We start from the raw sequence: 27,653 nt of genomic DNA on the forward strand, positions 1-27,653 counted from the left end.
AATAAGATGAGAACTAAAAACTTAATTTATCAAATTTGTCCAATCTGGAGTATTAGGACATTTTGTACTAAACTCAACATTTGAAACCCAAACAGTCGACATAAACACCTCCTGCTCCGTCGTCATGCTGTCAGAGTGTGAATCATTGGATGTTTACAGGCATTATAGTCTCATTGTAAAGTGCACAAACAAATAATCAAGAACAATCCTCTATCTATCAGAATATACACACATGATGACATTGTAGCTATTACTTTAATAAATCTATCTAACACCTGAAATTGCAGATTGTACATAAATTAAAATATAATGCATTGTTTGTGATTACATTTCCCAACAGTACAGAAATATTTTAACTGCCTCAATGCTGCTTAACCTATATGTGTCACTATGGTAATCCAATATAATAACACTGTGAAAAGGGCCATTCTGCTTAATAATAATTGTTACTGTTGTTATATCTATTTCTGTCGGCACATACCGTGGAATATGTTTACATTTAATGACATTTACTTTGTATATAGGCTCTTATTATCTTATTATATCTCTTAGGCTCTTATTATATTTTATTCTTTTTACTTATATGTGTACACCTATACATACATTTCTATTCTATATATTGTGTTAGATATTGTAATATAAGTATTATTTATATTGTTTAACATGTGTGAGTAGAACAACTGTAACAAACAAATTTCCCCCGGTGGATCAATAAAGTATTTCTGATTCCGATTACATTATACTAGTGTTATTAAAGGTTTGGTTTACCACATTCACGATAATTCATCACCCTTTGTACGTTTATTCGCTCTAAATCTGTCTGTTTCTCTTATTCACTGGGTAAATATCTCTGACCATCAGCGCCAAAACGTAACCCTCCTAAACGCTTCGCTAAAAAAAAACGTCAACAAAAAGCACATGTCGGCCTCCCGCTTGCCGTACTTGGCGCCGCCATTGTTTGACAGGTCTCGTTGCTAACCGGAGGCTTTCCTGGTTACCCACTCAACAAGAACAACCGAGGGAAGCCCCCAAGTTTCGTCTCGGATTTTAGGACGTGTTTCAGCGGCTCAGCGGGCCTGAAGGAGGACGGACGTCGACGCTAGAGCCCGGTACGCTTTTTTCTTCCTCTTAGTCTTCCTCTTAGTCTTCCTCTTAGTCTTCCTCTTTCACTTCACAGGAGCTAACTTCCGACAACCGTAGTTAGCGTTAGCTTGTGTGGTGTGTGTGTGTGTGTGTGTGTGTGTGTGTGTGTGTGTGTGTGCTGCAGGAAGTTTACAGTGAGGCACAGTGGGGTAAGAGTTGACGGCCTATCACATATATTATCACCACACACACACACACACACACACACACACACACACACACACAAAGCGCTGTGGCTGGTGTCATGTGAAGCGTTGTGTTTGTCCACTTAGCTGACTTTTATGTCAATATGTGACATGAAGTTAGCTGACAGAACAACTTATCAATGTGCTGCTTTTACATCGGTTTAATCGATCGGCATTATGGCGTCATATTGAGCCTCTGAGGTTCTGCCCCCTCCCCTCCTTTAAGGTGTTTATTCTGTCACATTTATGCATTCATTAGTCATGCTGCTTGTTGTTAAAATGTTGCTCTCGACGTCAAGTGGACGCTAGAGGATAAGCAGGATTAATCAAAGTTATTGTCTATGTATGGTATAAAGCACAGAGAACATTAATGGAGGCACACAATGTGACTGATTTTGAGATTTTTTTTGCCCCTTTCTTTAACCATAAACTGAAGCTGTATAATGTTTTACAAGCTTGGCTGTAATAATAAATACATTGTAAAAAGGCATTATTGAGAGTGTGGTTGATATTTGGTTACAGCATTGAACCAGAGCAGTGGTTCTTAACCTGGGGAATATTTTAATTTCCATAATATTTCATTGACTAAAAGTTTGCCCAATGACAGAATATATAAGACTGTTTTGTTCATGAGTTTCTGTTAATTAACCGTTAATCTGCCAGTAAAGACAGTTATGGAATAACTAAATCTTATCAGGTAAGAGTATCCCTCAGACTACATCTCATCCAGTATGGATCCCCTGCCTGATGCGTATCAATTTGGGGACCATCTCAGTAATGCAGTCAGCTGAGATAAGGCTATAACGTGGCTCATAAATGGTCCTGCTCTGTGAAAGTGTGGATTTGCTTCCATGTTGTCTCCAGGAATAACAATCTATTTCACCTACTAACCAGCGAGGTACAGTTAGAATAAATACTAAGGCTCACGGGATGAACTGACCTAATTCATTCATTATTGATCATACTGATTGTCTTTGAGATTTAATAATAAATTGTTTAGTCGACAGAAGTTGAACATAGTTTAAAATGCTCAGCACATTCCTGGAGCCCAAGGTGATGTCTTCAGATTGTTTGTTTTGTTAATCTAACAGCCCCCAAACTATGAAGTATTCAGTTAAAAATGATACAAAAGAAAACATTTTTTTTACAGTTGAGAAGCTGTAAACAGAGAATATTTGTAATTTTTGTCTCTATAAATTTCCTCTGTTGTCTCTTTTGTCAGCATTTTATTTTTTATTTTTTAATTAAATATTTTTCTTGTCCTCTACTTGTTGTTTCTCTGTGCGCTGTAAAGCCCTTTGGATTACCAGTGTTTAAAGATTGGACATGAGTTGAACTACATCATAATTTGATGATCAAACTTGTTTTCATGTTGATCAACTAAATCATAAATCAACTAATGTTTCAGCCCTGGGGTCAATTAATAAAATCGAAAATCTGAAACTAGTTAGCAGTCAAATTATTGTGCTTTTACTGGTCAGTGTCGTAGCACTAACAGCATGAGATTTTCACGTGTCTCAGAGAATATTACAGTTTCACGGTATACGGTATTACACCATTTATTGTTATTATCAGTTACAATGACCCTTAAAAGAATGAAAACTGGATTTTACTAACACTAAAATAGTAGAATTTTTTTTTTAATAACACTAACAGGGTAGAATTTAATACGGTAGATACACCGTATGATAACCGTACATTTTTAACCACTGCATACCATGTATCAGTATACCGCTGCAGCCCCACAGTGGGCAGTAAGACAGTTTTTGCACCGTGTGTGAGTTATATGACATGTGAAATAATGAGAATCACCATTGTCGTACTTATATCTAAGTCTTCAGAAGACCAGCTTTGATGAGGGCACGGAAGTGGAGAGCTTGTCTCTAAAAATATGGAGGATCATTACCAAAGACACCTCTGCAAATACATTTATTTCCAGAAAGGCTCATGATGAGGTGCATTTCTTTGGAGAGATTTGAAGGATTACTGAGTCATTAATGGTAACCTAATGCCAGTGATATATTGAGTGTCATACAGGTCTGAAGATATAAGTCCAATAATGAGCTAAAGCATGTCTTCACAGGTATAATCCTAAATCTTGACTCCACGTTTTGCTGGGAGAGGCGCAGCTGATAGCAAAGGTTAATCCTCCTATTGATTAAAAATGGAGGATGCCATTTGTTCTGGCCCACTTTGACTCCCTGTTGTCAGAAATACAACCAGAATCTGGGCATCATGACACTGGAGGTGCTTTAAGCGTTTAAGCAAAGCGGCTCATTCTGGTGGAAGAAACGGCGTAGTTATTTCCATCTGCTGCAGAACACTGGGCCGATATATATGATGTTTAATTCATTTTTTGGGGTAATCTTTTCATTTCCTGTGATGCTGCGTAGACTTACCAAGACCATGCTTTTGCCCCGATGTGCTGAAATGATTAGTTGATAAGTTGAACAATTTTTATTATTGATTTAGTAATTTTTCAAGAGTAATTACAAAACATTTGCTCTAGGGTTGGAACTACATTATTTTCATTGAAGGTTAATCTGCCAGTTGTTTTCTTGATTCATCTTTAGTCTATGAAATATTGAAGAATAGTGAAAAATATTTCTATTACAATTCCTCAAAGGCTTCAGTTGCTTGTATTGTCAAACTAAAAGTCCAAAAGCACAAGATATTAAAATTCTGTGCCATGTTGGAGTTCAGTGTTTCCAGGGAGAGCCTCATTTCATTATTTATATATATATATAAATGTAAGCTTCTTCTTCTTGTACTCTGTTTATCATGTGAAGGATTAGGTTCAGGAGTTTACCTGCCTCCTTCTACTTGGACCTGATTTATTTAAGCAGTGGTGACGACTGCAGGACCAAGATGTAATAGGGGTGTCAATATTCGTCATGTCAGCAGGTTGTGGTTCATTAATCTGTCTGATTGATCCAGCATCCATGTGGCTCCGTGACCTTGCTTTGCACAAATAAGAACTGCACCCACGCTAGTGCTACCTGATCTACGGCTCTGTTGATGGGTTTGAGTTTGACTTATTGGAGGCACAGGACAGAGACATATGGACACCAAAGCTGTGAGTGCTGAGGGGAATCTCCACGTGTAACAGAGTACGAGGCCTATTGTTACATTGCATGATGTCATGCAGTCACGACTGTGGCAGCCGGATCAAGTCACTGTGCTCTGTTGCACTGTTTAAGTCAGATCAGCTGGGAAAAATGGTTGGCCATAATTTATAGGAGATTCTAGAGAGAATTAGAAACATGATGAGGGGATGAGGGCCATACTGTCTAGTCAACAGAGGTAGCTGAAGTAGGTGATGTCCTCCAAACTCATTCCACCGAGAAGCACCGATTCAATCTGTTGCATCAGTATCGGCGCGAGACCCTTTTTCCCATTTTGCCATGACATAAGGTAAAAACAGGTGTTACCAATGATAATAATTAAGGTCCTGTTCCATTCAGGTCAAACAGAGTCAGGGTGCTACTATTGTGCATGTTTGCTCACTGGGAAGACTCTGCTACACTAAATGCAGCAGAACCTTAATTAGTGTCATTGGTAACGTCTGTGATTACCTTACTATTTTGTGTCAAAAAAAGGGGCGTAAGAAAATGTTGAAATGCAAATACAGATTCAACTGTTCTTGTTAAGAAAAAAAAGGAACGTTTTTTTTTTAATATGGCTTCTTGCCTTTAATGACAGGACAGCTAAAGATAGACAGGAAAGGTTTAGAGAGGTAATGACATGCAGCAAAGGGCCACAGGTTGGATTAAAACCCATGACCACTGCAGCAAGGCTCTGTGTGTCCCATCTCTATAGACACAAAGAGAAATATGTTATTTCCTTCTGCAGTCCTAATCCAGTTTATTAAAATGCGTTACCATAACAGCACACCCACTTTCCACCATATGGTCAATATTTTTATTACTTGAAATTGCTGTGAGTGGTGGGCAGTCCGTCTGCTTTCAGAGCCCACATATAAAGTGTGTGTCATGTCCTTGATTATCACTGTGCAATGTTAGAGTAGCTGAAAGCTTGTTTAGGAATATTAATGAGGTATACAGGTTTAGATAAGCATAGGCTTGATCTGCAGTGCAATGTTATTAATTTAAAAAATGCTATTTTGCTGTGTAGCTTTTTATTGGACATGTCAATCATGAACTAGACAGGTGCAGGTGCACTACAGCTTTAGAGTGCTGCTGCTGTAAACTGCAATTGAACTTCAATATTTTGGTCATGCTGAAGGAGGGGGGGAAGCACTCCCTCACACTCCACTCTTCACAGATACTATACAAAACACAGAATGAGTGGAAAGCTGTGGTTACAGGTTATATTTATTTAATGCGGAGTACAAAGAGCTGTCAAACATATTTTATCGAAGCACATACAAAAATATTGGCTAATTATTTTCATAATTGGTTAAGTTAAGTTATTTTTCAAGCAAAAATGCCAAGTGATCTCTATTTCCGACTCCTCACTTGTGAAGATTTTTCCTGAATTTCTTTGTCTTATATGATAGTCAGCTGACTATTTGTTGGTTCTGAACAGTCAGTCTGACAAAACAAGCAATTGTAAGCCATTATCTTGGGCTTTAGCATGTTTTTCAACTTCTTTTATTTCATACATTTCATACACCAAACAATAAATCTATTAATTGAGAAAATAATTGCCAGAATAATCAAAGATATATAGATATATGAGATAATCATTAGTTTTATCTTACAAAAAGATTAGGCCTTTGTCATCGTTCCCCTTAATTAATCCAACTGCGTAATTGGCTGCATCCACTGCTCTCAACATCTTGTAAACAGCTTCAGTTCCTTAGAAGCTTTTAGACCGGCGTTCAGTGAAGGTTAAATCCACTGATGGCAAACGCTTAATTAAGAAGTAGGATGTCCCAGTATTTACTTTGGTCAATAACAAGCACTTACTGTACAAGCAGCGCAGGCCTGTGACATCACCAGCCTAATTAACGCAGCTGGCTAATCAGCTGGCACACCTGGTATTGATTAGCTGTTGTTCCCTGCTCTAATTACTGTAACCCGAAAGCTTGAAACGGCAAAAATTCCCCCTGTTCTCTACTCATGTGTGTTTTAAATATCAGTGGGCCTCATCCTGACGTCTTTATTTTACCAGGAAGTCCCTTGAGATTGGAATCTCTCACGATGGCAGCCTGACCGAGACACATCCCTGTATGTTATTGAAACACTTTCCGAGGATAATCCCGAACACATCATTACTGTTAATGTGAACACTTGTCACTCTATTACAGCCCATTACTGACCTTTTGCTTATTGATATTAGTGTGACGGTACTTGCTTCAGCCTTATTTACTTGTTTGTCATAAATTAAACATCGACCGTGTCCTTTGCCGTGTGTAAAAGTGCCCCAGCGGTATTTTTGATTTCACCTGCTAATTCTGTCTGACTAGACTTTTCCTGCCTGAGGACATCTTCCTAAACATAGCCTGGTAGATGGCACCATGTTGAGAACATTCCCTGTGTTCTGAACCAAATAGTTTTTGTCCCACTTCGGGTGAGGAAAGGTGAAATTCCTCATTACGAGATGTTTAATTGACCTTCAAGGGAGGTTGAGAGCTGGATGAGAAGAGGCAGGCAGTGAGAGGGCGTCATACAGTATCTGCTTACCACAAAACAACAAAAGTGAGTGAATAGAATAGTTAACATCTATGAATCAGTGCATGTCTTTATTTTCTTGCAAAACTATACGAGTAATTTGTGTCAAACACACAATTCTAAGCTTAACTGGGATTTTTTTGTTACCTCACTATATAGTACTTCTTTAAACTGAGACCTTTCCTGAAAAGTACAATAACTACTTGTTTGTCACAGCCACTAAACTTTACAAAACATGATTAAATCCTTCAGTCACCATCATGAAAACCTTTCAACACATAAATAAGACCGCGTCTCATTTGCCTTTAATTGTGTTAATTGCATTTAATTATATTCAGTTAAGTCCTTCTACTTTAAGTGTCACGTAATGCTGAAGTTATGCTCGAGTTCAACCGGATATTTATATTTTTTTTACGCAACAGAGCTGCCCGGTGCACACTTAAGTCTCAAAGAGGACTTGATTTAAATTAGTAAAGCACTTTTGACACTTTTTATTGCTTTTAATTGAGGAAAATGTAGTGGTACAGCTTTCCTTTAACTGATGCTAATTATATTTATAACAGCGTCATAGGTCCTAGTGTTTTGTATAACATCCTGAAATAGGAGGAGTGTTGGTTTGTATCTATTGTGGCAGGAGAGTTAGGAAAGTTCAGATGCAGGTTTCAGCCAAGTTTGAAGTCAGTGTACACCTGCAATTTTTATTTAACCCAATGTGGATTCTCAACGCAGGTTAACTTGACAAGAGAAGCCATTTTCAGTATAGTGGTAAAGGACTGGTATGATTTCCCCTTTGCATGGCAATGAAAGGTAATGTCAGCCAGGTACAGTTTGGTTATTTAATTGAATGTTTTGTTCACAGCAACAACACTGTGTCAAGTTTACATTTTTACATACACTACAGGGGTGGAAACGAGGACGGAGGTAATGTGCAGATGAAGACATTTAGTTGGCATAGTAACTTAATTATAGTCACCTACCAGGTCTCATGTTACCTTCTGCTCCACTTCAGTCAAATGGCTGTTAAAAATAAATCTATTTCGTAAGTTTTAACATCACCTACCTTTCTGGTACAAAAATAAACTAGCTTAAATGACAGTATGGGAGCATACGCTGTATGCTTCCCAGGAGGCTTAAAAAAAATAGAGCACTGGACTCACTCATACTCCAAGTGCCACATGAGATATGCTCTAGGCCTACGTATACAATATAGAAAATGAATGAAAAGTGACCTTGCAGTATATACCCAGGATAAAAGTGCATTGCATTGGTTTTACTTTCAGGGCATAGCCCAGTGCTTGATAACCGGTTCCATTTAGTCCTAAACATTGACCTGCTAAACACAGCCTATTTTTTCCTCAGGCAGGCTGAATTGCTGTTGAAATCGGTCCAACCACCTTGCTACAATATCCTTTATCACTCCCTGTGGTCAGTCATTTAGGCTATGTGGCGTTCAGCTTTAGGGTAAATCTCCTCATCAGATCTCAATGTATTCTGATCTCATGTGAAATCTCTGAAAGGTGTGAAGTAAATTAATTTCATACCCCAGTAAGTCTGGAAGCTGCATTGACATTGACAAGTAGAGGGGTGGATGTACTTTCATTTTAATCCAGCGCAGTGTTCATCACACCCAAACATGATCAGATTTCAAACATGCATGCCTTTTCAAATTCAAGAGCTGAACAACAGTGTGGGATATGTTTTACACTTTGTTTTGCACTGATTACCTGATCATCTGAGGATGACCTCAGCCCTTAAAGTCTTTTGGACAAGGCAATTACTTTCACAAATGCCATATTTTTCATAAAGATGAAAGCCACACTTTTAATCAGGCAGTGCTGATGATGGGTTATAGTTTGGGTGATTGAACTACATCTTCAGTTGTAGTGATGAGCAGTGAGGACTTTGATTATAGCAAAAAGTGGTCACAACATAATTTTGTTCTTTCCCCTTGGCTACCATGTCCTGTATGAATGACATCTACATATTTCAAGCTAATGGAAACTGGAATTAGATTTTTGCTGTGGATTTCCAAGCCCTCGTGTCCCAGGTTTCTTGGGATTTGATTAGTTGCCACCTGTCTGTGATACTTTTCTGGTTTTATCTGGATTACAGAAGGAGAAACATTCGAAACAAACCTATTTATTTACCCCTGATGGATCCAGAAAAAAAACCCTCTGCAGTAGGCTTGCAGTCAGATGTATTCCACACACTGGATTTATTCATGTGATTGCTCTCAAACCTATCAAACACTAAAGCTGCGAATGTCTGTACAACTGAAACACAATCTTACCCTGGTAGATTTTGTGAAGATAGTCTTGGCCCTGTCACTGTGGCTTTTTGATGAAAGATAGCAGCTGATTAGCTGCCAAGACATTTGAAATGACTCCAGCTCTAAAGCCGGGATACAATTCTGACAGAGCTCTATGTCTGAACCAGCCAGACATCTGGATTAATGTGTGAAAGGATTTGACTGGTTTTCCTCCCTCAGTGCAAGTGCTGCAATCAGAGATGGACAGACTGAACCAACATAGCAATTTTTATCCTTTTGTTACGGCAGGTAACTCAGTGAAAGTTTTATGTGTCCCATGAGTATGTTTACCTAGTGAATTAAAATGAAAATAACTAGGGTTTCATAACAGTGTAATACAGAGACTCCATAGACCAATTTCTTTGAGTAAATGTTAGATCTATAATCTTGATGCAAAAGTAAGAACTGTTATCTAAGTAAGAATTTTTAACTGGTTTCCGTAAATGCACATGGGAAAAAAGAAAGTAATTCATGTGGTTAGAAGGGAGGGGTGTGCAAGTCTCTATTCATCTTTCAGTACAGTAATTAGACCTAATGAGGGATTGCATTTATCTGCTTTGCCAGGAAACTGTATATGGTGGCTGCGTGCTGTTGGCTCTTATTCAGGCAATGACTGTGTTTGTTGGTACTTGTTAAAGAAAATGTCCCATCTTTCCTTCAGCTTTTCAACAGTCTATACAAACAGCATCATTATTTAAAACTCAGTGCTATCTTGTCTTGTCCTTCGTCAAAGAGACAGGCTTGGACATTGGTCAGAAATGTTTCAGCAGGACCATGTTTTAGTTAGATGTACAACCTAATATATGTAAATTGTGCTGTTCCTTTTTGTATGGCTTGTTCACTGTCTGTCAGAATTGGCTGTTCAGTACGACAAATGCATTGTAAGGTGGGACTTGAAGTTGTTGAAGCTTATCACCTCACCTGAAGGCAAATAGAACAATGAACAGATCAATAGGTGAGGCAAATATATATATGCTGAATATAATGCAAAATGAATTTTCATTTTAAAACCTCCTGCCTCTTATGTAAGCTGTATTCTGTTGGAGCCTTAACCTCTGCCTCAGTGTGAACTACCATGTGTGATGGTGGCCTTGGTTTACCTGGGAGACGACTGACAGCTGTTGGAATGAGAATGAGGAGTGACACAGACAATTAAAGGGCTGGATTCAGCCGGCCTGACCTTCTGATCAATCCACTCCTATTTAGAAGGCAGGCTAGAGAACAGCACTGTTTTTCTAGACTAATAAAGACGGCACAGAGAGCAGCTCCTGGGCTAGGCTGCCAATACTTTTAACACCCCCATCGATTCTCATTACTGTTAATGGTTTCTTTGCTAGGGTGAGCCGGATGTTGAGGAGTTGAGTAGGGTGTGGGTGGGCATGGATGTAGTCAGAGGTTTGGCTAGGGGCAGAGTCATCATATTATGACCCTGTCAGTGGAGTGGCTCTGATTGTGTCTGTTTATTGACAAAGCCCTGCAATATATAGTGTGTAAAATCACCAAGTGAATTTTGCAATAATCTTCATTAGTCTCGCTTTAGACCAGTAGTTCTCAACCTGGGGGTCACAAGTTAATTTCCGGGGGCTGTCAAATGGTTGTGGAGAGTAAATTAAAATTTTGGCAAACAGTGTGGATTGACAGACAGGAAGCAGCTCCCAGCACAGGACAAGAACTCAAAAACACTATACTATAGGCTTTATAACCTGTTTTTATACATGTTAACAGGTTCAGTTACCTCAGTAAAATGAGAATATATTTTCGATTTAGACCTAAAGCAGACATTTTAACTGTTGACTGTGAATATATGTTCTGTCTGCTGGCAGTAGTCCTCCTGTGTGAGTTTGGTAGCATTCATGTGTGATATTATAGTAATCCCTGAAGAGTTTGTGGCAGACAGTGGTGGGAGGGTGGGGGTGAACACCAACCTGATCATTCTGGGGGGATGTGACTCTGAAAAGTTGAGAACCACTGCTCCAGACCTCTGATTTGCTGCCCACATCTGCGATACGTTCAGCAATTCAGATAGTTCAGGTGTGCTCATTGCTGACTGTTGTTTCAACCAATCACATCTTAGTAGGTGGGATTAACCAGGTAGTTAGCTTGACAAGTTATTTTCAGTCCATGTTTCTAATAATAATATTTTTTAAACATTTTCATACATTTTAACCTACTTGAGAAATTTTTAATTAGCTGTTAGCAACTGCACTACAGTCACTACTGATTGGTTAGGGCAAAAACATTGGCTAAATGAGGCTAAAAGAACAAAGTGAAACAAAAGGGCAATTCAGTCTGATTGTCAGGCTACATCTTTTATCAGCTGAGATACAGAAAAGAGCACCACAGTGTAGTTTCTCTCAGCAAAACAAGTGCACCTATTCATCCCCTCATTCTATTTGCATATGGCCTGGGGGTCCCTTCATTAACACATCATGTTGTCTTAACAGCCTGTAAGAATTTGATCCACATCTGAAGAAGCAGTTTATATGTGTATGAGATTGTTATTGTGTGATTACACAAAACACATCAACTCACGCCTTCGCTCTTTGGAGATGTATCCCCTGTAATGGGGCACCAAGGAGGAAGATGAACAATACATTGCACTGTTTTTAATCCCCTGAAATGATTCACTTCCTGTTGGGTGTATAGCAGTTTGTTCTCCCACTCTTGTGCTGCAATAAATAACTCTATTTTAGTAGCCTATATAGCCATGTTGTATTCATTATTTGGCTCTAATTAGTGAGCATCCTGGATTGTAATTTTTCTTCGGGGTATGTGATTCGTATTTTGCTTATCTTAGGACAATCCTCTATACAGTACTCTGCTGTGGTAGGCTTCCTTTGAGTTTTTCTACCTCACTCAAATGTTCTGGGATTACAGCAACATTGTTGGGTTCATCATTTCGGCATTCAGTGCTGCATTAGAGGCCTTCACACCGACAATAGCACCATTGAAAAACAATGCAAAGGGCTGTAAAAGTGTGGGCATTTTGCCACAGGGTCCAGGTAAAGAAGATGAAATACAAATGAATTAGGCCAGGATGAAGGCTTAAAATGCCAAGACAGCGGTTTATATCCTTGTACTCCTCTGAGGTTTGGTTGTACAGCTTTGGAAAGTTAATCACGCCAGTAATAACTTTCTCCTCTATCTCAATGCTTTACAGGTAGGCAGCAAATTAGTACAATGCTACAAGGTCCATGCTACAAGGTGTTATACCTCGTGTGTGCTTTCATGTATTTGATTGGCCAACACAGCATGTTTTGCTTAAAGGGTAAGTTTGGATTTATTGAAGTGGAGTTGTATGAGGTACTTATCCACAGTCAGTGTATCATGCTGGTACTGGTTGCTTCTCCAAACTGGGGGCGTGCTGACCATCATGTACTGTAGATAATACACTGACAATGAATAAGTACCTCATACAAACCCATTTCAGAAAATCTGCACAACCCCTTCGATGACCTAACAAAAATAAAGGACAGAACCAGATTTTTTGATGATCCATCTGCGACAGGATCCGCTGCTGAGGCAAACCAATGGTCTCATTGAAATGATTGGAGAAGCTTTTTTTGTAGCAGTGCTATTGTCAGTGTGAAAGCTGCCTTAGGCTGCGCTTTAGCATCCACAACAGAAATGTGCTATATCAAATTGGACTTAATGGTGAGTGCTGGAGTACCATAGCTCTAAAGCTTTTTTTTTTTTTTTTTTTAGCAGTGTGGGTTTCATTTTCTACGTTTGTGTTTCGCAGGCTCAAAGATGAAGCCAAGCCACTGCAGCGTCGCGTTTTCCAGAGTGAGGTGGCATGGTGCTTGAGAGAATCAGTTCTATGACTGCAACAACACAGGTACAAGCTCCATGGCATGCAAGATCCATCCGGTTCAATGAGATAGTGATCCACCGCTGCCTTATGTAGTGCCTTTTTCCTTCAGCCTGGGACCTTTCAACAGCATGTCTCTAATGAGATGGTGAATTTAACAATTTATTAATTAACAACACATTTTCAGTATTTCTCTCTCACCTTGCTTTTCTCTACGGTTGCTCTTCCTCGACAAAGGCCAATAATTATTTCCAAATTTAACACCTCTCTGATTAGCCTTATAACTTTAGCAGGAAACCATTTGTGGAGAAAAAAAAATTCCCAAATCCTGCATGGGTTGAATGATCACTTCAAATTGTCTTGTCCTTTTAAATTTCCTTGAGTATCATTCTGCTGTGTAAGCTTTTGTCGCCTGCTTTTTGGTTATTCTTCAAAGGTGGCACTTGTATCTGTAAATTGTCGTTGGCCAAGAGTGCCTACACAAACAGCTGTCACGCAGTTATAGTTTGATGTCTTTATGATTTGTAAAAGATTTGAAACGGTTCATTGTAAGTCGAAATGTCCTTCGCTAGAGAGTAGTACAAAGGGGTAAAACAGTGCTTAAAGTATTTTGCTTGCACAATAGCTACTGTTCTTTGTTGTCCCAGAGGCTCAGGTACTGCTTCTCTCTCAGGCCAATAATACTGGATTCTGCCTTCAGATTCAGCAGCAGATAACAGCGGCGGTATCTCCTCTAATTGCCTGTTGCCTAAGAACTACTAACTACTGGAGATGTGGTCTGCATGTCAAATACTTTTCCCTATGTAGATTTTGTGCCTGCAGTTGGGCACATGCACAAATTAGAGCCCTACTCATTTAAATATGCTGCAGTTTATTTTTCTCTTTATGGCACAATTATTTAATCTCTATTTTAATTTAGGAACTGAAGGAATATCACCATAACATCTCTTAAAATGATAACCTAATTAAAAAAAATACATGGTCTTTATGGCAGAACAGCAACCTACACTGAGCAGACGGATTTGGCATTTAAATTACCATTTCAATTAAGTTGGAACTGAACATACAATATTGCTTTCTCGTGTAGTCCTATTCGCAATTTTAAAATACAGCAGTTTTATCCCAACCATACTCACATGGTGTGCATTCCAGTTGTGGCACATGCAGTGGAGTCCATATGGATTATATTTGCATATGCACTCTATGGACTACACTATAAGAGCTGCAGTTAAAATCTGGATCATATGACATTTGGATGGGGTGACAGTTTTGAAAATGTAGCTGGACCTTCTGCTTATTTTTCTGCATTCCACTTGTACAGTAACTTATGAAGCAGTCACACCCAGCATATGTTTTTAATAGAAACATGTCTTTCTTTTATTTGCCTTTAATTTTCTTCAAATACATAATTTCTCTGTAAAGTTCAAAACATTTTTGTGTCTGTATCTGACCGTGATCTATCAAACCAACCGGAGTTTTGAAAGGAAAACATTTTGGCAGCAGTACACAGTTAATGACCGCGCGTCGGATGCCAATTCTCAACCTCATGTTCTCGTCCAAAACACACAATCATGCTCATTTGCAGAGGAGCTAGAGTCAACAATGCTTGTTGCTACCTGTTTCAAGCAGGACTCATTAGTATGAGTTGTTTCTCTCGTTCGTAATTGTGCCGAGTGGGAACTTGACAGTATTAAGCACCAAAATGAGGAGTGACAATTAGCTGTAGTGTGAATGGTGTCTTGGCTCATAGTATGTCGTAATTACAGTCAGCTCAATAAGTATTTGGACAGGGACACCATTTTGTTATTTTGGCTCTGTACACCGCCACAATGGATTTCAAATGAAACAATTAGTATGTGCTTTAAGTGCCGATTTTCAGCTTTAATTTTGGGGTATTTACATCCAAATGGGATGAACGTGTAGGAATTTTAGACATTTATATCTGTCATCCCTTTCTAGGGACAAAATGTAATTTGACATATGTGCAGTTGTTCCTAGGACAGGTGTATGCTATTCTATTGTTAGTTAATGCACAGATTAGCTGATAAAAGGTCTAAGTGTGGAACTTTCATTTTGAATCTGTTTTTGCTATCAGTCAAGATGTGGACCAAATAACCAAAGTCAGTTAAGAAGGCAATCATGTGCTGAAAAATCAGACACCAACAATCAAAAGAAATAGCAGAAACACAGAACACACTGAGGATCTGAGCAATACCAAAAATGACCTGGTAGACTACTGCAGTGGATGACAGAAGAATCCTTTCCCTCCTGAAGAAAAACCCCTTTTCAACTGTCAGCCACATCAAGAAGACTCTCCAAGAGGTAGGCATATCTGTGTCAAAAAACAGGATAAAGAAAAGACTTCACCTTAATAACTGTAGAGGTCTTACCACAAGATGCAAACCTCTTATAAAACTGAAGAACCAAAAAGCCAGGTTACAGTTTGCCAAGAAGTGGAAGCGAGGGTTATGGCAGGATGTACTCTGAGGTGTACAGAGCAACCCAGTGCCTTAAATCTAATTGGACGTCAGGACACTAACTCAAAACACACTGCCAAAGCCAACCAAAGACTCTCTCGAATGGCCACTTGAGCTACAGAAGTGAGTCAATCTCAAGGCCGATATTAAAAGGCTCAACTTTACAGCTTTAAACATGTCTGCAGCCCGGTACAAGAAACTGCTTAAGTCTCTATAGCTGAATTCCACATTCATGACAACTGTACAAGAGGTGAATTTGTATACAATTCACATGTTAGAACTTAAAGTTATGCATAATTAAGAGCATGGCTGCTTTGAGTGACAGGTGGGTAACAGCCAGGCTTCATTCAGTGTGCCTCAGCTCCACCAAAGCTACACGTCTTTGCCTGTTTTGCTTCCAAATGGCACATTTTTAATTATACAGTCCACGTGAGTTCCAAACTTCAGGCAGTCAATGACTGCAAAAGATTTGTAGTATTAAGTATTAAATTTGATGACTTTACTAAATATTATGTCAATTTGTCCAATTACCAATTGCGCTTGTTTTTGTTTTGCCGTTTCTCTACTGTGCCCCCGCCCAGGCTGAAAAATTGATCAAACAGCAGAATAAGCTCAGGTTTCTCAGTCAGTCATGTCTTCAGAATTGAGAGGGACAAACGATATTTTTAAAGTTTCTGTAGCTTTTCAGCCAAGCTAATTATTTCCAGTATTGCTCACTCTGCCTTAACCACAAATTCAAAATGATTTATGTTTCCATATGTAAAGAAATTGGGATCTTGAACTCCAATAGTAGCTGGTTGCTGATTAAGCCCTCATTCTAATTTTACACATTCTAGATTTCCATGTGATACTCAGTAGACAGTATAATGTCCTAGTTTAATACCCTACGTGATGGAAGCAAATGGGTCAAAGCTCCCGTTTTTAACCGGGCATAGAAGAATGTCCGTCACTGCAGTTTGTGGGAAAAACTTTCAAAGTGAAATGTTGGATTAGAGCAGGAACTTTCATCCTGCTAGCTGACAGTTTTGCGTCACAGCATGAATCCTTTTGTCACTGCAAGATTTCTGGTCATCCTGTCTCTAGAAACACCCACTAGAGCCAGCTGTAAGATGCGATAAGAGCCTTTTCTGTTCTTTTTCATCTGAATCATATTCAAAAGACTGATGCTGTTGTCTTAGAATTTTTGCTGAGAGCAGCGTGCTCCACTCAGCACAGCAACTTGACCGCACACACACGAATGCGGTAGCAGAGATGCTTGACAGAGGAATGTTCGTCAACCTCTTAGCGGTTATTACTGAGAACAGCTATTTGACATTTGAGAGCAACCCAGATACTACTGTCTGTCTGCAACGGAGAGGATATTACCTGTTATTCAGTTACTAGTGGAGACATTTTACAGACCAGGACAAATCGCTGTCAATTTCCAATTTAACATACTGATGGAGCGATTTTCTGTTGAGTGCTAGGTGCGTTTTTTTTTCAAAAGCTGTTTTCCATCTCCTGTCTGTTTTGCAAGGTCTACACTTTAATACTCTTCAGTAAGAGGGTGAAAGCATGCGTTAAGGTGTGTAGGGGTGTAATAGTTGATGTCCACTGCTGTGTGCTCCGAATGCTGATTATTATTATTTTTTTACAAAGTAACACCTACTTTCTATCCAAAGGGAACAACAGCTCCCTTTTGTCTTGAATTTGCAGCCTCATTGACTACTTTATAGACTCTCATGAGGTGCAAAATACAGTGAATTTCAGTAACATGGCTACATGTATGGATAATCAAAAATGTGTCTTGATAATCCTAAATTGTATTTTATATTGATTGTCTTTACTTAGATTAGTTAATCATGCATTGTGTCTTCATGCATTGAAATGTTGGACTTTGACTCAGAGTACATATTACTTTAAAGGGTTTAAGGCTGAGCTTTTCCTGCTTCTCAAATGTCAGAATTTGCTGCTTCTGCTTCCCTGTTTTATATCATTGTCAATTGAATATTTAAAACATCATTTTTTAAAAAAAATTTTGACATTTTATTGACTAAACAATTAATCAATTAAACTACAAAATACATGAATTAATCAACAAGGAAAATAATACTTTGTTATTAATATGTTGCCAGTGTCACAGGCTTTCAACTGACTGGAAAAGCCATCCAACATAAACAAGAATAGATATAATATCCTGCCCAGCCCCATTCAAGGAGTCAGATACAATACGGCTGTATGTAAACTGCACGCTCCGACAGCCAAACAAATACTCAAGAACTCGAAGAAGATAATAGTTTCTCAAGGCTGATCGAATGGAATGTTTCAGAGGCGTCTGAGAAAAGTGTGAACTGCCACTGATTTCCTTTAGAGCACAGATGTGCAGACAGAAGAAGAGTTTTTTAGGATTGTAGTTCATATTGTTAACCTCTTATCTAAACCAACATGTCATTCACCACAGCAGACTAATATTAGCGCTCACCTTTGCTCCATGTGCCAGCCTGTCTTGCTCTGTCTTTTCCACCGTGTCTCTCTCTCTCTCTCTCTCTCTCTCTCTCTCACACACAAACACACACAGTCAGTAAATTAGCTCCACTTAGCTCCACCTGTTTTCCAAGCTCAGTACTAAACTCTCTTTCACCTCTCTGCCTACAGAGAGCAGAACAGATGTGATTGCCAGAATATTCAGCACCCTTTCACATCAACTAATAGTCTCATTTTTATTTCATTCAAAAACACCATACAAGCCAAGTTAATGGAGCTCTTAGGCTTCAATCAACTTTCAGCATCAGTAAATTTAGACCTGCTTGCTGAAACAAAGACGTGTGCCCATGTCCATTTCAAATAAACTTCATAAATCTTGGTTAATTAACGCTCACTCAAAAAGTATGCAAACCTATTTTCATCATCAACAGAGCCCGCTGCCCACCCAGTGCCAATCTCTATTTTGTTTACATATATTATAACTGCACAACATGACAAGTAAGTAGTACATTGAACACGTCATGAGAATCTCTAATGTCTTTTTCTCTAGCATTTTCCACAGCAGCAGCTTTATGACGTTGGTAGCTAATTACAATATCTTCGACTCAGCTCTGCCTCCAGCCTTTTGTATTTCCAGAAAGAAGGCTGGGGTTTAGATATCTAGTAGGCTGAAATGGCTGTTGAAGAACCTACACGCTCCAGCTCACTCTTCCACACCGACACATATGAATGCACACACTGTATCTGTGATTTTAGTTGTCTGAATCAGTATTTGTGACAATGAGCAATAGTCACCCTCCCTCACGGGGTGTGCGTGTTCGGACGAGCCTGCCCCCACTGCTAAAAAAAATCCTTGAGGAAACACTGGTGTATATTAGAAATAGGCAGAGACTAGCTGTTTCCCTCTTTTTCCAGTCTAGGCTAAGCGAACAAGCTACTGGCTGTAACTATTTAACAGACAGATATGATAGTGGTATCAATCTTCTCATCTAAATGGCTGTTCACATATATGAACTCAAAGAAGCAGATTCTGTCCTCCCTTTCACAAGCCTGAAGATTGTGGGTTTGTTAAGTTGAGCGTGTAATTTACACACTTCACTGACTGGACAGTTATTTCCTCCTATTGCCCCTGTACTGGTGCACAATGAGGTAGTCCAGTTCTGGAGCGATGCCTTCCTACACATTGTTTTTATTTCTTGGTACCTCATTAAATGTCAATCACACTGAATGGGCAAACCATTTACTGCGACAATTGCCTTTTTCCGTATATGTTTAAGGAGCCTTTACATAGCTGAGTTGGCGCTAACGGCTCAACTGCTAACAGCTGTGCTTCCATTTCCTGAGGCAGTCAAGTGCGAATGGCTGTCTCCGGGTCATCGCTCCCGCAAGTCTGAGGAAATTTGCATAAAGTTGAACCTTTCTCAACTTCTTGAGGTCATGCCACTGGGTGACTTGAGAGTCTTGAATGGAGCCAAGGGGCTGTTTGGAAGTTTTATTCTCAAAGGATGGCGGTCTGATGCGCCACGATTGTTTAAGTTCTTCCTCAACACAAGTAAGAAAAATTACTATTGTTCCCAAAATGTCAAACTATTCCTCTATAGATCTTTTCTGACTCTGATATAATTTAGTTGAGTTTAAGTGTTTTTACCAACACACTTTATTTCCTAATGGTGTTTGTCATTTTCTATCCGGGAGATAAAACAGTGTGGCTGTATATTTCATTCATATTAATAAGAATACCCATGGTGCAAAGTGGCATCCTTTAGCAATAATGCAGCTCTGAAAGTAATGTCTTGATAACATCCCAAGGTTCAGTATAGCATATAGATCCAAAATCTAAAGAGCGTGAGACATTTGATTGTATCATGCAAATGTAGCAGTTTTATTTTGTCATTCACAGAGCACAACAGCACCGTTTGTTCAGCATTTCCTGCTCATTTACTTCCTCTCACAAAGTGATGATTGTACTTTTCTTCTCTAATCACAATATCAGAGTCACGCCCATCAGTCTAAGTTGTTTAATTTTACGTGAGACTAAAATGTGTATTAATGTTTGAAGTGCATTTGCTAAGTTCGTGACATTACATATTTGCACAACTCCAACAGAAAAATAAACTGTCACTGGCGTTGTATGAACTGTGATAATGGGTCTGATATGTAATTTCTGAGTGATTCAAATTCTTTACTTTTATTGGATCTGTTAAATACAGTGACACATTAATTTCACTCGGTGACATGTTCATTACTGTGTGAAACGTTCTCTGAAATGAAATATTGGTGCCACCAAATTACGCGAGCGTGCCACTAATGGGAAAATGTCAGGCGCGGCATGAGCAAAAAATAGAGCTCTTCTGGGGTTTTGAGTTTAAACAACTCGCTGCCTGGTTTAATTGCAGTGTGGTTTACTGCAAAACTGTAAGGTTACTACTTTTAGATTTTGGCAGAGATTGGAGAGCAGATATAGCACAAAGCATATTTCAGTTCATTGCCACGTATTCTGACAAGTCATTAAACTAGGTATGCTGCTGCGGGTCCCTTGTAGATTTTGGTTGATAACACAATCATCGAAGTTGCTTCTTGTGTCGTTTTGATGTTTGACGCCAACTTTGACAGCATGACAAATTAAACTCTGAAATGAACGTAACCAAAGGCTTTCTTTAGGTCCTGTGCAGCATTTACAGTATATAGGCCAATGTCTTATTGTCACATTTAATCAGATGCTTTTAAATCCATTTACTAATTCACACAACCTAAAAATGTCACAGCACTGATGTATATATTTGCTTTTATAAACACAATAAAAACTAGGGCTGCACAATTAATCGAAATATATGGAAAATCGCAATATGGCCAAGTGCAATATGCAGAAAGCAGAAGCTGCAATGTTTTGATGAAGGTCAAATGTGTGACATTATAATGAAGTTCTGTAGTAATCTTTAAATCTTCAAATCTCTTTCTTCCAATTTAAGAAAACATGTTTGTTTGTTATAGACCCACAAAATTTCCCATCATGATTTTAAGAAATTTGTGATGCAAAAATGATAATTCACATATTAGTGATGAATTCTATCGCAGTCCCAATACTGTGAAAATAATCGCAGTGTTGTTTTTTCATGTTAAAACAGTACTTTCTTTGTTCAGCCCTACAAACTGAGGATTTTCTCTTGTGGATAAAGGCGCAAGCAGTGTTAGAGGAGGACATTGTCATTAGTTCACTCCTCTGGGAAAGCCTTACAGAGAAAAAGAGGGTGTAAGGTCATCACAGTGGCTCTTTTTTCACTTCACCATGGGAGTGTCACACTGAGCTGCCTCCCCCTGGGTCTCTGTTTCTCTGCTACTGGGCAGTCGTGGTGTAAATTATTGTCCTGGGTATAAATAGGCTGACAGTCTGGCAGGGCCAGGTGGTCTAATCTGCCAGTTCAGTGTCCTGCTCCCTTCCTGGCAAGGTGGTGTGGCGGTTGTTTGTCCCCACATTAACATTGGCCTCAGCACCCACAGATGGACTAGTTCTTGTACATTGATGAAAAGATGGCCTCAGAGATACTTTTTAAAACTATTATAAATGAGAGACACTTTAATTGGTTGGAAGGCATAGTATTAAATATATTACAATGTGTCAAAATCAACCTACTTTTTGACATTTTATGGAAATACAATACGAACTAAAACCTTGAGTTGCAACAATTAATCAATTAGTTGATTCATAGAAAATTAATTATTTACTATTTTAATTAGGGTACTATTTTAAGTAAAGATACTGTAGTAAAAAAAAAAAAAAGTATCGTGGGGATTTAGACTGTTGCTCAGGCAAAGAAAGACATTTGGAGAGGTCACCAAACTATGAATTGATTACTTGAGACAAATATTAGGCCCACCAATGACCATAATCATTAGTTGCAGCCCTACTAAAAAACTGAAAATAATTCCACGATTAGGTCCTGTTTTTTAAGACCACATTTGTTTGTTTGATTCCCTTTTCCAAGGCAAATTCTGCTTGTCATTCATGTCAAATAAGTTGAAAGCAGTTTCCAACTGTTTTCTTCTGTTTTTGTGCTGTAACTTCTTTTTTTAGGAGAGAAACTGTTCGTGCTTTCAATTATGCCTCCTCGTATCCAATCTCTTGCCACCTGGAAACAGTATGGCTGCTGAATATTCAGCATAACAAGGTTTTCCCCCTGGTGACAGTTTTGGAGCAGCAGCAACAACAGCCATCATTACTGTGTGGTTACTACAACCTGTCTGCCACAGCTTTTCATTTTGGGATTTTTTCTCTTCGTGGTGTACAGTGATTATTAGATGCTGTTTTTATGGAAGTTTACGTTAGAGTTGTTTCCATCCCAGCAATGTCTGTTGTTTAAGCAGCCACCGGATTTAAACAGAGTTGGCATGTAGATGCTGATTGAGCTAATAATGCTATAGACAATATTCATTATCTGTGTTTTACAGCACCTTAGTGAGAATTACTTTGTATTTTTTGGCGGCCATCCCAGTCCAACTTTTCCTCCTCATACCGCCTTGTCCCTGTGTTGTCTGTCTCCATCTTCACCGTCATCACTTTCTCCCATCTTCAGTCGTTTCCCATCAGAGGTGCCAACATGTCACCTGCAGCGCTTAAGTCTAATAGCTATGGGGACATTTTCTCTGACACCTGCAGCAAACATGAAGCCTGCTGGGCTGCTGGGAGAACAGAGGGAGGTTTATCTGGGATGGCAGGCCTTGCCTCCATCACCATGCCAATAGAGACAGCGGCACAGAGCTCGGCACTTCACAGCCAGATAAGGCCCCCAGACAAAGACGCATTGCAGCTAGACCCCACTCACCACAATGGAGGGGAGAAAACAAGATATGTGACTAATGACCCCTGACAGTTTGCTCCAGTTAAGCACTTTACTTTTAGAGTTAGTAGTATGTGTTGCTAGTATAAGTTGGTGTCGATTATTATAAGCCTGTGACTTCAGATACTGAATGCTTTTTTTTAAATTATTTTTTACAGCATTTCATTTAATGATTTCTCTCAGAATGTAAAGAATTTAAGTAGGTAACTTTTCTACAGATATTTGCTGAAACTATATCTTGACAGCATAAAAACCGGATGCGATGTTCTGTAAAGAGTGTGTCAAATTTGAAAGAAATAGCCATAGCTATTATCCTGACAAAACCCTCGTTTGTGCTGATATTATAAAACAGGAAATCGCTGATTGTAAGTGCCATTAATTTGAAGTTAATTTGAGATTTATATATCACAGGTGTGTAAAAATGAGCTTCTTAGAACCTGTATAGACAAAAATTTTTCATGCTCAGTATCTTTTATGAATAGAACAAAAGCACATTGTTGGCCCCAGGACTCCAGTTACTGGTTCCTTCAAACTTTATTGTTTTAGAGTCTTTTCCTCTAAGTGAAGAAAAGTAGACAAAAAGTAATGAATCACTTTCTCCTCTCAGTTGTACTGAATGATTGCAGTGATGTTGACAGTTAAGGCCCAGATCTTCCACTTTTGAAAGCTTATATTAGCCAGTGCCTTTTTAGATTTTTTTTGCAGTGACCATAGGCCCTTTTATATGTATTCCATGTGCACTGCACCTTCACAAGTCCGTATGGGATATAGCCACAGCTAGAGCTTTGGATTAGGAAATCAGCTCTTTGTTTGGCTAAACATGGCAGGCAAACTTGAGTCACAGTGCCACAAGATGCCCGGGTCATCCGGTCTGTCACCATGAATATAAAGAGTGGATTTATATCCTCACACCCGGATATGACCAGGAATAATGCAGGGTAGGGTAAGGCCTGTGAGCTCTTAGTCCTTTTTTCACATTTTCATACAAAAAAAACCCTGCAGCTTTTCACTACCGAGCTTGTTCTCGTTTCATGGCTAATAGACTGCAAGTAATGGATATCAATTTATGTATGGCCATGAGCAAAAGATTTGTATCTGCGCAGACTGTTTTCTGGACTGGGTTAAACTTTTCTGAATAGTGCAAGCCTTGTATAAAGGCTTAAGAATATGTAATCCTTTCATCATAGGTAGTTATTGTATTACATGGTGGCTTCGAACATAATATTGGTACGATTACTTCGCCAGTGCCTAAGCATGAAAAGAGCAAGCCATTCACTCAGATTCCTTGAAGGAAACTCATTTGGCATGGGTCACCTGATGTGACCAAGATCTTTGCTGAAAGCAAAAAGAGAAAATAGAGTCATTCAGATGATTCTGTTTTTTTTTTTTTTTCGTTACGTTTCGTTATTTATTGTGTGTGTCGGCATAAGTGTTTGTGCTTGTCTGGCAAGAAATTAACTTTGTCACAGTGGCCCTAGACAATAGCAGGCAGGAATTGCTGAGCCTGATGTTGCACTCTGGGAACAGTAAAGTCATTACGCTCCAGCAGACCACTTAATAGCTTTGGCTGATGCGGAGTTTGGAAATCCATCAGTCAATTGGGCCAGACAGAGATGAGCAGTCTACTGAGTGCCAGTATGCTTAGTATGTGAGGAAACAGGTTGCAGGACAATGGAGCTACTCTCATTATGAGCTTGAGTCATATAGATACAACTAATTGCTTTTTCAAACTACAAGATATCAGCCAGTAATGGTTTGATCCAGCATCACATTGGGCATCATGAACAAGAGCCCTAGGAATGACAGTATGTTGCTTAATTATGTATTTAGTCAAAGGTTTTATTGCACACATGATGAGTTTAGTGAATTTATGACCAATCAGAGTGATACCACTTTGTTTGTAGCAGTATGTATGAGTTGTATGCCGCTACATTGGAAAGTAATACATTTACCTTCAGGTCTCTTTGGAGGATTGCTAGAACTAATTTGTTTTTTAGCCCAAACAGAATAAAAATGCTCCATATACACATCTCAATCCGAAAAAAAAAAATCGCACTTGTATTTATACAGCGCTTTTCTGGTCTACTGACTACACAAAGTGCTTTACACCGGTCACATTCACCCATTCTCACACACATTCATACACTGATGGCAAAGCCTTCCATGCAAGGAGCCAACTAAGGTCACTCATACACTCACACACTGATTGTACAGCCATCGGAAGCAATTTGTGGTTCAGTATGAGATTACTAGATGGCTTTTTATTTTTTTCGATACAAACTCTTAAAGAACTGAACATTGTTCAGACAGTAGGATAATAAGAAATAACAACCTATTCAAACAAGTCCAAGAAAAAAAATATTAAAGCTGGGATGCATCGGGACAGAAGTGCTGTAACAAATTAAAGGCCGTCTTTTTGCACGTCACGCAGCTGTTACAATTAAATGTCGGAGCATGAAAACACTAGACCATATTAGATCTATATAGATATTAGAGAACATCCCACATAAACAGTTCTTCAGACAGAATGAAAAACTGTGTGCAAAAAATGTATAAACCCCCTGAAAAAATTGCCTGAAGTGATGTCATGAGGCGTGGCGACGACCATAATTCCAAACTCGAGGCTTAAAAACGGTACTCCACAAACCAATGGGTGACGTCTTAATAAGTTCATACTGAAGATAGAAAGAAGTGGGCTTACCAAACCTTGCTTCTTATCTCTGCTTGAGGCTACCGGCTGAAGGCTACCCTAGCAGGTACTAGCATAACACACTTGAATTTTGACTGAAGTGTCTGAGGTCGAGTTGTATTGTAAATAATGTAGGCGCTAGAGTTTGATAAGAAAGGAGAATACGTTAAATAAAACAAACAATATCTCTGGTTCTACTGCATCGATCTTTATCCCTTTTCTCTGTTTTAAACTGTCCATTGTGTGTCTGAGAGTGTTATAAGAGTGCAATGACTTGGACATGAGTTTAATGATGAACTGCCAGTTTCAAAAACTTGAATCCACACCTCATACTCGTATGAAGTAGGGGCCATCAAAGAGAGCTCTCTGATTAAATCTCCACTGTGGGCACATGCGGTACCTACGCTCTAAATAGGAGTCTCAGTAAGTTATAGCGTAACTGAATGAGAAGATTTTTGCTGAAACGAGTTAAACCGTATATAATTACAAATTCAAACCTCATACGAATGTAATTCCCTCCATCTTGTCATTATGTGGACAGGAGGGCAGACAACCTGGCCCATTGTGTCAGTCTGTAAGGACGTCTTGTCAGTCTTAGGCTCCCAGCTAACCTCAGTGTCAGCACTCTGATCTGACTGGTTAGGATTGCCGAGGCATTGCCACCAATGAAGTAAATTACCTTAGGTAGCTTAATCAGCCGTGATAATGGTGCTGGGCAGTATGATGGAATTTGTCTTCACTGTGGCCAATTAATTATTTATAATTTGCTTCAAGGTACGGCTAGATTTGGTGGCGTGAGAAATGACTACAGCAGAGTAAATAGGGAAGAATTAGTTATTGTCCTACCAGCAGCTTTTAGCAACTCCTCCAACAATTTAGTAGCATGGTTTCTGTAAACTTTTATACTTATTGTGATTTAAATTATCAGATTTTAAAGTGTCAAACTACATTCTAATTGGGAGAGCGCTTTATAGAGGTTAAGAAAGTAGAATCTGAAATATCTTTAGATAGGCAGGAATATTTGGCGCTAAGCACAGTGTTTCCTCTATGGTGATCTTGGAGCGGCGGCCCGCCGCTGTTAAATTTCTGCCACCACGGTATCAGAAATGGGGCAGACGCACAATGTAGTCACGGTTGCCTTTTAAATGATCCTGCCAACATAATGCACACCCGTTGACCCCCCACTGCTAAAAATCCTAGAGGAAACACTGACGCATGAAAGATTTCTGAAACCTACTGGAATAACTTGACTCTGTTTTATTTCCTTGGACTCGGACGCTATTCATATATGTTGCAAACATATTCCTGGTTTTTAATGCACTGATTATCAATGTAAAATGACAAATAATATCTGGTGCTGGCTACTTTTTTTAATTCATTAGTTTGGTCATTGATGCCTGCTGTGGATGTTACGTTAAACAGAGGAACCCAAAAGCAGATCACAAACTCGATAAACTCGAGATCACACTAACCCTAACCCTGGAAGATTACGGCAGCGTGGCAGGCAGGAAGCAGCGGGCAGGTAGCTACAGCGAAGGGTATGATCCTGAGACACGGGGAAAAACAAGGTTAAAGTTCGTAGCACAAAACACTTCTCTTAAATACTCCAGCTTGGCCTAGAAGGTTACTACCGGGTTTGTAGATGCAACGATCTGGCAGAGAGTGGATGGAGAAGCAGGGTTTAAATGCTGCAGGGCTGATGAGTTGATGGCTGGCAAGTTTGAGCAGTTAGACAGGTGAGCAGGTAATCACGGAGAGTGGGAGGAGTCCAAACACACAGATACAGGGAAACCAAGGAGGAGATTACTACTGACTGTAACATTGGACCTTGATGCAGTAAATTAAACAGCTAAGCAATTTATCAATTTGTCAATCAACAGAAATTAGAATTGAAACTGTTTGTCAGTGAATATGAAGATTTGAAAATATTTGCTAATATTTATTTAGCACCTTTCTGCTTTTCTCTGTTTGATATTGTCCATTTAATTTCTTTTGGACAGTTAATTGAACAAAACCAGACATTTGACAACATCATCTTGGTTCTTCATGTTATAGTAACAATTTATAGACTAAACAATTATTTAATTAATCATGAAAATAATAATC

At 39.1% G+C, this 27,653-nt stretch overlaps 1 protein-coding gene across 6 annotated transcripts in view; it reads left to right on the forward strand.

The window, feature by feature from the left end:
• Window positions 1–945: 945 nt before the first annotated feature.
• Window positions 946–27,653, forward strand: part of LOC127374438 (ecto-NOX disulfide-thiol exchanger 2) — a 170,643-nt gene continuing 143,935 nt past the window's right edge. For 4 of the 6 annotated variants that reach the window (XM_051419716.1, XM_051419719.1, XM_051419722.1 and 1 more), the window contains exons 1-2: window positions 946–1,109; window positions 13,015–13,110. The gene's annotated coding sequence lies outside the window, so the exon portion shown is untranslated. Of the gene's footprint in view, window positions 1,110–1,273; window positions 1,293–13,014; window positions 13,111–27,653 lie in introns of those variants that run through there. The other 2 variants (XM_051419717.1, XM_051419718.1) reach the window with 2 other exon arrangements.

Source organism: Dicentrarchus labrax, unplaced genomic scaffold (assembly GCF_905237075.1).
Source record: "Dicentrarchus labrax unplaced genomic scaffold, dlabrax2021, whole genome shotgun sequence".
Taxonomy (NCBI): Eukaryota; Metazoa; Chordata; class Actinopteri; family Moronidae; genus Dicentrarchus; species Dicentrarchus labrax.